This window comes from Orcinus orca, chromosome 2 (assembly GCF_937001465.1).
Source record: "Orcinus orca chromosome 2, mOrcOrc1.1, whole genome shotgun sequence".
Classification (NCBI taxonomy): Eukaryota; Metazoa; Chordata; class Mammalia; order Artiodactyla; family Delphinidae; genus Orcinus; species Orcinus orca.
This window is the reverse complement of record NC_064560.1, coordinates 176,801,423-176,815,901: the sequence shown is the minus strand read 5'-3', so window position 1 is coordinate 176,815,901 and position 14,479 is coordinate 176,801,423.

The window sequence follows — 14,479 nt, the reverse complement described above, 5'->3', positions numbered from 1 at the left end:
CTTAAGAAGAATTACCTCTCCATCATGATGAAGACAGAAAGAGGAGGCCACTTCTGTTGCACATGGCCTGCAGAGTTAACTCTTGGGAGCCCACAGACTCTGACCCAGACCTCTAATAGCTGGAAAACCCCAGGGTCCTGAAAGGTGCTGATATCCCCACCCCAGAGGATGCTCCCACAACCCTCACAGAAGAGCTGTGCACGTTCAGTTAGGTCACTACCTCTGGCGTCCCTTCTAAAGCCACTCCTCCTCAGGCCAATTCCAGGACCACAGGTTGAGGATCAGTTTTCCACTTACACTATAATTAGAACCCAAGGGGGTGTTTGAATCTACTTGGCACACCCCACCTCCTTCTCCAGAATCAAAATATGTCCCCTATGCTCAGCTAGATTTTGTCCCAAGAAAGAAACTCCGCTGCATTTTGGTTTATGGGACAAACATGAAATTAATCTGATACACACAGAGAGCAGGGAGCATATTAGTGGGGTGTGTTCAAACGGGAAGGTTTTTGCTGGAGTTGTAACAGAAGGGGATAAATGCTTAAATGACCCAAATTTGCATTGAAATGACCTCCAACACACAATCCCCAGCCCCAAGGCATGTGCACCACTGGTGTTCTGGAATCTCCAGCCAAGAGAGGCAGTATAGAGGAGTGGTTAAGAGCAGTTCTCTGGAATCAGGCAAACCCAGGTCCAAATGCTGACTCCGTCCCTTAATAGCTGTGGGTCTTGGGAGAGGATTTCTCCCAGCCTGATTACTCATCTGTCAGGTCTCTCTCTTTTTAGCTCCCTCACCAGGAGTGGTAGATATGACATATAAATCACTCAGTGCCTTTTGTAGTAGCCACTATGGCTCCTGCCCCTAATGAATGGTTTTTGTGATCAGTCCAGAGGAACAATAAAAGCTGAGCCCAGAGCTTGCATTATCAACAGGATTGACCTGTGCCAGGCACTGTTCAGATGCTATACGTACACTGTATTAACTCATGTAATCCTCATAATAATCTTAAAACTATTATGCCTTCCATTTTATAGATGACCAAACCAAGGCACCATGATTTTAACATATTTTGCTCAAGGTTACACAGCTAATAAGCAATGGAATCAGGATTCAAATTCAGGTCACCTGGCTCCAAAATCCAGCTCTGAACTGCCACACCACTACCTCTAGTAGAATATACCAGCAACCTGTGTTTTCACAGTCATGTGGATATACACCCCGTACTCCTATCCCATGGACCGTTTGGTGGAAACAAGCTCACCAGCCAATGGACAGGTCATATGGTCTCGCTACAGAGAAGTCAGGACTGGTTGGCATTTTTCTTGTCTTTTATGATGTGTGAGCCTGCAGGGCTCACTATAACGTCTGGACCTTCCATAAGCTGTTCCCTTCCTGGCCTGCTCCTTCTGGGAAATTCCTTCAAGGCTTCAGGATTTAGCTCAAACATCAGTCTCTTCTGAAAGCCTTTCCCAATTAAACACCCTGACTCTGTGCTTTCCCAACACCCTGAACAAATATCTAACAGAAGCATTTATTGCACAGCATTGTCATGCTTGGAGGATGTCTCTGTCATCCCTCTGAGATGCATGTTCCATGAGGATGGGGCCAGTGTCTTACCTCACCCAGTGATCCAGCCAACATGCTTTCCTTGCTCTAGCAGCACACAGTAAGTGCTCAAGAAACGTTGTTGCATGATCAAATGAGAACTTTTTCCTCCAGGGTCCCTAGTGAAGGGACTTCAGAAACACTGTGTTGATGGTAATTTTGCTGTATCATCCAGTCCAATATTTTATAAACAAATCTTGATTGAGATCAACCATCAAATCTCTCTGTGTTCCTCACCAGATTAAAAGTGTACCTCTCCCCCCAGCTCCTCAAGAAGAGAGAAAGGTTAAAGGAAAAGGAGGAGAAATGTGGGAGAGGTATGTTACAATGTGTCAAATGTGAGTTCAGATACTTCATTTTAAAAGAAACCAGATATGAAAAGGAATGAAGTACTGTTACATGCTATAACATGGGTGAACCTCAAAACTGTGCTCCAAAAAGGTGACAGAAGCCAGACACTGTATGATTCCTTTTACATGAAATATCCAGAAAAAGCAAATCCATAGAGACACAAAGAAGGTTAGTGGTTTCCCGAGGCTGGAGGTGGGGGTGGGGAATGAGGAGTGATTACTTAAGGGGTACGAAAAAGTTTTGAAACCAGAGAAAGAACATGGTGAATGCACAAAATGCCTCTGAATCGTACACTTTAAAGTGGTTAATTGTATGTTATATGAATTTCACCTCAATTTTTAAAAAATAAAAGAAATAGGGACTTCCCTGGTGGCACAGTGGTTAAGAATCCGCCTGCCAATGCAGGGGACACGGGTTTGCGCCCTGCTCCGGGAAGATCCCTCATGCTGCGGAGCTACTAAGCCCATGCACCACAGCTACTGAGCCTGTGCTCTAGAGCCCGTGAGCCACAACTACTGAAGCCTGCCCGCTCTAGGGCCTGCATGCCGCAACTACTGAGCACACGTTCTGCAACTACTGAAGCCCGCACACCTAGAGCCCGTGCTCCGCAACAAGAGAAGCCACCACAATGAGAAGCCCGCACACTGCAACGAAGAGTAGCCCCGGCTCACCGCAACTAGAGAAAGCCCGTGCCCAGCAACCAAGACCCAATGCAGCCAAAAATAATTAATTTTTTTTTTAAAAAGAGCCACTATCATCATTAAAAAAAAAAAAAAAGAAACAAATTATCTCTAGACCCACCCTGAGGAGGTTGTCCATACGATGGTCAGCTGTTGAGTGCAGAGAGCCCACCCTGCGCCTCATCACAGCCACAGTGTCTGGGGTAAGAGACAACACAGCACAACATTGGCACAGAAGAGACAGGGCAAGTCTGCAGTTTGCTAGCCCACAATCTACCTATGCCCAAGAGATAGGTTCAGAGACCCTCCGAAAGGCATTTTCAAGGACTCCCATCTGGGATATGATCACCACAGCTGAGTAGAAACATTATGTGTGGGAAGAACGGGGCCAGGGACAAAACATTCTAAGTGCCCTAGCTTAATACAGACTTTGCTCAAGAATCTTAAAATCAATACAGCTGTCACTTAGCTTGTGAAGGATCAGGCTCCTGGGACAAGACACATTCCTATGGGCCTAACACACCAGAAAGGAGAAAGGATTCCAGCCAAGATATTTCAAAAAGATGCACTTCTCTGAATCTGTCCTGCCTTCCTTTCTTCACTCCTCTGACCCGAGAGACCCCAGCCCAGTGGGGACATGCCAACTTCTCCAAAGCCAGGCGATTATATTGCAACTTAAAGACAGTGGTCTTGATTTCTCTTTCTGAGAACCTTCCAGAATGATCTGTTGTCACCGGCAAAGCCTGTTAACAATTCACAGGAAATAAAAATAGAATCTGGGTAATAAAATAAAGTCTAACCTTTTTTTCCCCTTGGTGCTTAGTCTAGTTTCACTTACTTATAAGGTGCGGCGTGCAGAGACCTCCAATCCGGTTTCAGACCAGAGCTCCCCGTGAGAAACACCTGCCCCAACACGTCAGCTCAGGAGGGCCGTGTGCAGAAGCACTGCACACGACACTGCAATTCAAACCTCAGCTCAGGAGGGCCGTGTGCAGAAGCGCTGCACAGGACACTGCAATTCAAGATGGTGGCTGCAGGCCGTGTGCAGAGACGCCGAGCCCGGCGCGGTGATCTGGAGCCACGGGCAGCACAGCTGTGCCCACCGGCGAGCACTCCACCCCACTCCCCGCTGCAGAAATCCCTATGCAGCAGCCCCGCTCATGGTCTGTAGGGAAGGGGGAGAGCTTGTGCTCTAGAGCACAGAAAGAATAAAGCTTTCTTTGCTTCCAAACTGAACTCGGTCTCATTCTATCGGCCTGAAGGACACCAAGCAAAAGGACCCTTGTTGGGAACCTACCTGGGAGGGCTGGTAACACTGTGTCCCCGAGAGTCCAATATAATTCGAGGTCTTCTCCTATTTAGATGCCATTTAAGCTAGGGAGTTGGGAAAAGCGGGAAGAATGATTACAGACCCTAGAGGCCGGGACATCTACAGTGGATACTTGTTGTTTGTCCACAGTTGAACCACCAGCCTCCTTTTTTCTCCCCCACCCTCAGTCCACATGACAGTAGTGGACTCCCAATCGCCAACTTTGTTCAACTTAAACTACCCTGGCCACAGTTGATTGAACCAAGAGTGAGCACACGACTTAAGCTAGTCCATCAGAGACCTTTCCGTGAGAAATATAGAACCGGGGCCACGAGAAAGAACTGGATCACTCCACGAAGCTGCACATGTATGTATCAATGTGAGAACAGAGGGACAGCGGTGTTTCCCGGCCTGTGATCTGGTCTGCGGTCAGCTACTCCTAAAATGGTTCCCAGTGGTCTACACCTCCTGGTAGTCATGCCCATATATAATCCACCACCCCCTCCCTTGACTGTGGGCTGGAACTAGTGACTTGCTTCTAACCAATAGAATATGGAAAAAGTGATGTCACTTCTGAGATTAGGTTATAAAAAGCTGTGGTTTCCATTTTGCTCCCTTTCACTCTAGCTCTTCACACTTGCTTGCTCGGATGAAGCAAACTGCCACAGATTGTGAGCTGCCCTATGGTGCAGTACACATGGCCAGGAGCTAAGGATGGCTTCCCACCAAGAGCTAGCAAGGAATTGTGGTCCAACACCTGTCCAGGAACTGAATCCTGCCAACAACCATGTGCTGAGTTTAGAAAAATATCCTTTCCCAGTTGAGCCTTGAGGTGACTGCAGCTCTGGCTGACATCTTTGATTGTATCCTATGAGAAGAAGGCCCAGCTAAGATGCACCAGGATGCCTGACCTGAAACTGTGATATAATAAAGGATGTTTTAGGTCATTAAGTTTTGGGGTAATTTGTTACACAGCAATGTAATACATGGTGTGAGGAGAAGAAAGGAAAGCCAGACTGAAGAAAGAGGAGAATGAAGCAGACACACATAGAGAAGGAGAAATGACAGAGGGAAACTTGGTAGTCAGAGATCCCCATGGATTGGAGTGGATGTGGGGAGACCAGTTAGAGGCAATGGGTGTTGTTCAGGCAAGAGATGATGGTAGCTTAAAGTAGCATGGATGCAGTGTCCTCTTCTGTGATGGAGAAAACTAAGGGAGGAAAACGTTCAGGGAGAAAATCACGAGATCGGTTTTCTTTTAACATATGGCCAATTAATATATGAGCTCATGACATAATTCCACTCAGCAAGCACATATTAAACTGTGTTGGTGCTCTTCCAACGCTACAAACATGAGGAAGATGAGTCAAAGTGCTCAAAGGTGCTCAAGCGTCCCCAGGGTGCTCAAAGCTTGGGGGAGGAAAGACAAGCACAATACAATGTATACAGTGTATACATTTGGCCTGTGAGCAGAGAGCTATATGTTGAAGAGGAAAGGGAGTGATTAATTGTGTCTGAGAAGACAGAGAGGCTCCTCAGAGGGGACATCAACATGTGCCCTGATCACACCTATAGGAAAATGCATTTCTGTGCAGGAACAAGGACATAAAAAGAATTCAAAGTAATAAAAAGAATACATTTCTATGTTCCTTGTATTCTTCCTTGTCTTGAGGGTATAATAAAACAAGTCTTTCTTCCAGTTAGGGGAACATAAAGGACTTAGATCAAGGAGTGAAGGGAGATGGTGTGAGGCAGTTTGGTGTTTGCTCTGTCTCACAGATGGTAGCCTCTGCCCACTTTGAAAAAACAGATCAAGGCACGAGATTTTATGGAGAAAACAGTAGCTTTAACTTAGTCACAGTTACGAGTGGAGGCTCTGGAGATAGACAGACTTAGCTGCTCTCGGTGTACCCAGACCCTGCCATTTATCAGCTATGAGACTGTGGCCAAGTTACTTAACCTCTTTCTCTAAGCCTCAGTTTCCTCATTGTGAAGTGGAGATAAGGATTAAATTAAGTAATATTGCAATGCTTCCCAAATGGGGATCCACAAATACATTTTCTGAGTCTAAAGAGTTTTCTAAAACTATATTTTGTAGTTCTCAATTGGATAGTAAGCAGAAAATTATAATATTAACATATTCCAGATTATCTGGTTGACTACCTCATAATTAAGTCCTGCTGGGAAAGCTCAGTGTCCAAGTTTTTGATGCCATTTGCACAAGTGTTGGCACCAGTGACAACTATTGTAACGAGTTTTGGCTGGTAAAGAAAGAGAGAGAGACACAGAGAGAGACAGACAGACGCAGAGACACTTAATATGTAAATGCTGCTTTGAGTTAAAGATGGGCCAAATGATGTCACATCACATTGCACATGTGGAAGCTTCAGGGTAGTGCAGTGGTTAAATAGAGAAATTCGTGGGAGAATTGAGTCATCACTCAGCACGAGGGAACAGTGATGTGACTAAAGAACCTGCACCAAAGTCATCCACTACAATTTACAGTATGAACAGCTATTTAGTTTCAACAAACATCGTCATCTGTCACGTTAAATAAATGATGTTGATTTAAATTATTGTGTTGTACTTTTGTTTGCATTTAATTTATAAATTTCATTTTGTTTTATAGTTGCTTAAACACTGTAAGCATAAGAATCTGAGACCTAGTTGTGTGTCAGTACATATTTATGGAGCAAAATGATAAAAATAGCTTATTAACTCTAGGAGTCCATGAAAGAGTATTTTTCCTTTAAAAGGAGGCCATCTGTTAGCCAGATTGTTAAAATGCAAAACAAGTGATGTGAGGTATTTAGCATGGTGTGTAGAAATGGTAATTATTATTAAATCTGAAAGAGAATACTGGGGTTCCAGTTCCAGGTAAGATGGAGGAAGTGCCCTTAACCCTGTTTCTCCCATTGAAGGCAACTGTAAATCTTGGGCAGAATGCATGGAGCAGCTATCTGAGAACTCTCAAAATTAAATAGTGTGTTTACCATTTTTTCCATCTGGTATCCACCAGTCTGAACTCAATGCAGCCCAAAACCCAGAAGGGGCACTGGGGCACAGAGAGTAAGTTCCAGGAGAAGCCTCTAGCTCTGGCTTGGGGAACTCCTAAAGCTCAGAGAGAGTGCAAAAATCTCCTAGATATTTTTTCTTCTTTTCCTCAATTCTCTCACACTCTAGCTCCCAAACAATGCTCTGGTAGCAATGAATCCCAAAGGAACAAAAACTCAGAAAGAGGGGAAACTTCCTCTATGATTGGAGGAGCTATGGTCCCAAAAGAATGGAGTGAACCTCCATTGGAGGTTGAACCTCCAACCTGGAGTGAATGGAGTGAACCTCCATTGCTTTTTTTCTCTTTGTCTTTCTACTCCTTGGACCCTGACATGGGCACACTTGTGAAAGTGGGTGGCAAAATTGTATAAATAAAATCTTAGATTTCTGACTGAAGAACAGAAAAACCCAAGGACCCAGAAATAATAGGGAGGTCAGGGAGAGGAAGCAGCTTAGGAAAGTGACCCCATCTAACTGATTATGGGGTTGCCTCCAAGCTATGCCTGCATGGATCTGATCCCAAACAGCAAACCAAAGACTATGAACCATGAACTAACATAGAGATCACCCCCCAGGTCCCAGAGTAGCCACTGGGTGGCACACACATGGGAGAGATTCAAGTAGCATATATAAAGGATTTAGAAACCAAATCGATATGGAAATAGCCCACAGAAAGTGATTTAGAACTTGCAGCCTAAACCTGACCAGATCAGCTGCCTACTTAAATAAAAATATTACCATTATCCATAAGCCTTTAAAAAGACCCTGAATCTCATAACAAAATATGAAAAACATTTAGGGTACAACTCAAAATTACTTGACATGTGAAGAATCAGAAAATTTTCAGCTCACTTGGGAAAAGACAGTCAACAGATGTCAACACCTAGACAACACAAAAGTTGGAATTAGCTGGTAAAGTATTTAAAGCAGCTACTATTAAAATGCTCCAATAAATAATTCCTAACACTCTGGAAATTAATGTAAATATAGAAACTCTGAGCAAAGAAATGGAAAACGTCAAGAAGAACCAAAAGGAAAGTTTAGAACTGAAGAATACAGTATGAGTTCAACGGCAGAATAGAGATTACATAGGAAGGAGTCAACCAACTGGGAGAGAATAAAATTATCCAAAATGAATAACAAAGATAAAGAAGATGAGAGGGAAAAAAAAAAGAACAGAGCCTTACCTGTGGGACACTAATTGAAGGTCTAATATTTGTGTTAATAGAGTCCCAGAGAGGGGCTTCCCTGGCACAGTGGTTAAGAGTCAGCCTGTCAATGCAGGGGACATGGGTTCAAGCCCTGGTCCGGGAATATCCCACATGCTGCAGTGCAACTAAGCCCATGGCCACAACTACTGAGCCTGAGCTCTAGAGCTCACGAGCCACAACTACCGAGCCTGTGTGCCACAACTACTGAAGCCCGTGCACCTAGAGTCCATGCTCCACAACAACAGAAGCCACTGCAATAAGAAGCCAGCACCCCAACAAAGAGTAGCCCCTGCTGGACACTACTAGAGAAAGCCCGCATGCAGCAACCAACACCCAATGCAGCCATAAATAAGTAAATAAATTTATTTTTTTTTAAAAAATAGAGTCCCAGAGAGAAAAAATAGTACCTTGCTGAAAATTTTTTGAAGAAATAATAGCTGAAAACCCTCCAAATCTGGAAAAAGAAATAAACATACGAATTCAAGAAGCTCAGCAAATCCAAAAAAAGGATAAACCCAAAGAAACCCATGCCCAAATGCATCATAATCAAATTGCTGTAAACTAAATACAAAATAAAAGTCATGAAAGCAACCAGAGAAAAACAACACATTAGCTATAGGAGAACAGTGATTCAGATGACTATGGATTTGTTACGAGAAACCATGGAGACCAGAGGAAGTGGCACACCATTTTTAAGGTGCTGAAAATAAAGCACTATCAACCAAGATTTCATACTTGTCAAAAATATCCTTCAGAATTTAAGACAAAATAAAGACCTCCTCAGATGAAGAAAAACTAAGATGCCAGCAGACCTGCTCTAAAAGAATTGTTAAAGGAAATTCTTCAGACAGAAGGGAAATAATACCAGAAGAAAATCTGTAACATCAGAATGAAGGAAGAGCCTCAGAAAGGGTAAATATCTGGTTAGGTATAACAAACTATTCTCATCTCTTAAGTTATTTAAAATGTGTTTGATGATTAAAAGCAGAATTGTAACATCACCTGGTGAACTTTTCAATGTGTGCAGGTACACTATGTAAGATAATTACAACCTCAAATGGGAGAATGGAGAGACTGATGTGGTGAGATTTCTCCATTCCACCTGAAGTGGGAAAATATTGACTCTAAGTAGTTTGTGAAAAGTTAAGATGTATATTGTAATCCCTATAGCAACCACTAAATAAAAATGTACAAAGAGATAGACTCAAAAAATAAAGAAACGTGAGTGAAACACTAAAAATGATTTAAATAGTCTAAATAGACAAAGAAATAAACATACATGTTGAAGAAGCTCAGCAAATCCAAAAAAGAATAAACCCAAAGAAACCCATGCCCAAATGCATCATAATCAAATTGCTGTAAACTAGATACAAAATAAAACTACAAAAAAAATACTAAATAAAATGGAAAGGGGAATCAGAGGGACAAAAAGAGAGTACAATCCAGAAAGCAAATAATAAAATGGTAGACCTAAATCAAAACTTATTAATAATTACATTAAGTAAAAATGATCTAAACACACCAATTAAAAGACAAATGTTGTCAGAATACATTTTTTTAAACACCTGACACAACTATGTGCTGTTTATAAGAAACTTATTAAAAATAAAAAGAGGGGGAAGGCATACAATGCAAACACTAAAAATAAAGTCACAGTGGCTATATTAATATCAGACCAAAAAGATTTCAGAAATGAGAAAATTACTGAGTCATTCACCAGAAGAAATAGCAATCCTAACTGTGTACCTAACAACAGAGCTTCAAAATACATGAAGCAAAAACTGATAAGAACTGAAAGGAGAAGCAGGCAACTCTATAATTATAGCTGGAGACTTTGACACTCTTAATAATTAGAACTAGTAAACAAAATCAGCAAGAATATAGAAGAACTAAACAACATCATCAAATAACTGGATCTGATTGACATTTACACAGCACTTCACCCAACAACAGAAGAATACACATCATTCTCAATACTGCACTCCACTCAAGAATAGCAGAATACATGTTCTTGGAACATTCACAAAGATAGATCAAATAGTGGGTGAAAAACTAAACCAACAAGTTTTAAAGAACTGAAACCATGCAAAGAATGTTTTCTGACCATAATGGAATTAAACTAGATCAGTAACAGAAAAATAACAGAAAAATCTCCAAATGCTTGGAAATTAAACAACAAACTTCTACATAATTCACAGGCCAAAGAAGAGTCTCAAGGGAAATTAGGAAATATTTTTAACTAAACAAAAATGAAAACACAACACATCAGAATTTGTGAGATGTAGCTAAGGCCATAATTCTAGAGAAATCTATAGCATTAAGTGATTATATTAGAACACAATGAAGGTTTCAAGTCAATAATCCAAGTTTCCACTGTAAGAAAGCAGAAGAGAAGAACAAAGTAAACAGAGAGCAAGCAAAAGGAAAGAAATAATAAATATTGAAGAAATCAATGAAATTGAAAGCAGAAAAAGAAAAGGAAATCAGTACAACAAAAAGCTACTTATGAAAAGATAAATAAAATTGAAAATTTTCTAGAAGGAAAAAGAAGAAGAAATACAAAGTTTCCATACCAGGATTGAAAGAGGAGCTATCACTATAAACCCCACATACATTAAAATGATAGTAAGAGAATACTATAAACAATTCTACACACGTAAATTTGACAACTTAGATAAAATGACCACTTCTTCAAAAACCACAAACTACTCAAACTCTCCCAAGATGAAATAGGTAAACCAAATAGTGCTATAACTATTAAATTATAGTTTAAAAATCTTCCCCCCAAAATAATCCCCAGGATTTTACTGGCAAATTCTACTATTTAAAGAAGAAATAATACAATTCTAGACAATCTCTTCCAGAAAATAGGAGGGAACACTTTGTCTCAATTTATGAACTTAGCATTACCCTAATGCCAAAAATCAAAGACAGTACTCCCTACCCCCCCCCCAAAAAAAAGAGAAAAGAAAGAAAGAAGTGAGAAGAAAGAAGAAAAGAAAACTGGAGACCAATATCCCTAATGAAAATAAATGCAAAATCTTCAAAATATATTAGCAAATTAAGTCCAGGAGAACATAGAAAGAATAATACACTACAAACAAGTGAAGTTTATTCTGGAAATTCAAGGATGGATCGATATTGGAAAATCAATCTATGCAAACCACTATATCAACAATCTAAAAAGAAAAACCTCATATCAGTTGATACAGGAAAACATTGGACAAAATGCAACATATAATCACTTTTTAAAATCCCACCAAACTAGGAATACAAGGGAACTTCCTCAACCTAACAAAAGACATCTATAAAAACCCTACAGCTAGCATCATACTTAATGGTGAAAGATTGAATTATTTTCCCCTAAGGTTAGGAAGAAGGAGAACTAATTTCAAGATGGTGGAGGAGTGAGATGTGGAGATCACCCTCCTCCCAACAAATACATCAAAAATATGTCTCCACGTGAAACAACTCCTACAGAACACCTACTGAACGCTGGCAGACCTCAGACCTCCCAAAAGGAAAGAAACTCCCCATGTACCTGGGTAGGGCAAAAGAAAAAACAGAGACAAAAGAATAGGGACAGGACTTGCACCTCTGGGAAGGACCTGTGAAGGAGGAAAAGTTTCCACATACTAAGGAGCCCCTTCACTGGTGGGGATGGGGTGTGGGCAGGGGCGGAGCTTCGGAGCCACGAAGGAGAGCACAGCAACAGGGGTGCGGAGGGCAAAGTGGAGAGATTCCAACAGAGGATTGGTGCCGACCAGCACTCACCAGCCTGAGAGGCTTCTCTGCTTACCCACTGGGATGGGTGGGGCCTGGGAGCTGAGGCTTGGGCTTCGGAAGTCAGACCCCAAGGAGAGGACTGGGGTTGGCTCTGTGAACACAGCCTGAAGGGGGCTCGTGAGCCTCAGCTAGCCGGGAGGGAGTCCGGGAAAAAGTCTGGGCCTGCCAGAGAGGCAAGAGACCATTGTTACTGGGTGTGCGAAGAGAGGGGATTCCTTCCCTGTGTGCCCACAGAAGGCAGAGCACCGCCTAAATGAGCTCCAGAGACGGGCGTGAGCTGCGGCTATCAGCGCGGACACCAGAGATGGGCATGAAATGCTAAGGCTGCTGCTGCAGCCACCAAGAAGCCTGTGTGCAAGCACAGGTCACTATCCACACCTCCCCTCCCGGGAGCCTGTGCAGCCCGCCACTGCCAGGGTCCCGTGATACAGGGACAAATTTCCCAGGAAAACACAGGGTGTGCCTCAGGCTGTTGCAATGTCAAGCCAGCCTCTGCCACCTCAGGCTCGCCCCACATTCCAATTATGATTACTGTACCCCTCCCTCCCCCTGGCGTGAGTGAGCAAGAGAGCCCAATCAGCTGCTGCTTTAACCCCCTCCTGTCTGGGTGGGTAACAGACTCCTGAGGGTGGCCTACAGGCAGAGGCAGGGCCAAAACCAAAGCTGAACCCCAGGAGCTGTGCAAACAAAGAAGAGAAGGGGAATTTCTCCATGCAGCCTCAGGAGCAGCGGATTAAATCCCCACAATCAACTTGATAAACCCTGCATCTGAAGAATAGCTGAATAGACAATGAATGTTCCCAAAATTGAGGTGGTGGACTTTGGGAGCAACTGTAGACTTGGGGCTTGCTTTCTGTGTCTAATTTGTTTATGCTTTTATGCTTACCTTAGTTTAGTATTTAGTGCTTATTATCATTGGTGGATTTGTTTAGGGTTTGGTTGCTCTCTTCCTTTTTTCTTTTTATATAATTTTTTTCCTCTTTTTGTGAGTGTGTATGTGTATGCTTCTTTGTGTGATTTTGTCTGTATAGCTTTGCTTTTACCCTTTGTCATAGGGTTCTGGCTGTTCATTTTTGTTTTGTTTTGTTTTGTTTCTTTCTTATTTTTCTTCTGAGCTGTGTGGCTGGTCAGGGTCTTGGTGCTCTGGCTGCATGTCGGGCCTGAGCCTCCAAGGTGGGAGGGCTGAGTCCAGGACATTGGACCACAAGAAACCTCCCAGCCCCACTGATAATATCAGTCAGCAAGAGCTCTCCCAGAGATCTGCGTCTCAACACTAAGACCCAGCTCCACCCAATGACCAGCAAGCTCCAGTGCTGGACACCCCATGCCAAACAACTAGCAAGACAGGAGCACAACCCCACCCATTAGCAGAGAGGCTGCCTAAAGTCATACTAAGTTCAAGACACTCCAAAACACACCACTGGACGCAGCCATGCCCACCAGAAGGAAAAGATACAGCCCCACCCACCAGAACACAGGCACCAGTCCCCTCCACCAGGAAGCCTACACAAGCCTACACAAACCTCACCCATTGGGGGCAGACACCAAAAACAATGGGAACTACGAACATGCAGCCTACAAAAAGGAGACCCTAAACAAAGTAAGTTAAACAAAAGGAGAAGACAGAGAAATATGCAGCAGATGAAGAAGCAAGATGAAAATCCACCAGACCAAACAAATGAAGAGGAAATAGGCAGTCTACCTGAAAAAGAATTCAGAGTAATGATAGTAAAAATGATCCAAAATCTTGGAAATAGAATAGAGAAAAGACAAGAAACGTTTAACAAGGACCTAGAAGAACTAAAGAACAAACAAACAATGATGAACAACACAATAAATGAAATAAAAAATTCTCTAGAAGGAATCAATAGCAGAATAACTGAGGCAGAAAAATGGATAAGTGACCTGGAAGGTAAAATAGTGGAAATAACTGCCACAGAGCAGAATAAAGAAAAAAGAATGAAAAGAATTGAGGACAGACTCAAAGAGCTCTGGGACAACATTAAACGCACCAACATTCGAATTATAGGGGTCCCAGAAGAAGAAGAGAATAAGAAAGGGTCTGAGAAAATATTTGAAGAGATTATAGTTGAAAACTTCCCTAACATGGGAAAGGAAATAGTCAGTCAAGTCTAGGAAGCACAGAGAGTCCCATACAGGATAAATCCAAGGAGAAACACACTGACACATATTAATAAAACTATCAAAAATTAAATTCAAAGAAAAATGATTAAAAGCAGCAAGGGAAAAGCAACAAATAACATACAAGGGAAAACCTATAAGGTTAACAGCTAATCATTCAGCAGAAACTCTGCAGGCCAGAAGGGAGTGGCAGGACATATTGAAAGTGATGAAAGGGAAAAACCTACAACCAAGATTACTCTACCCAGCAAGGATCTCAGTCAGATTTGATGGAGAATTTAAAACTTTTACAGACAAGCAAAAGTTAAGAGAACTCAGCACCACCAAACCAGCTTTACAAC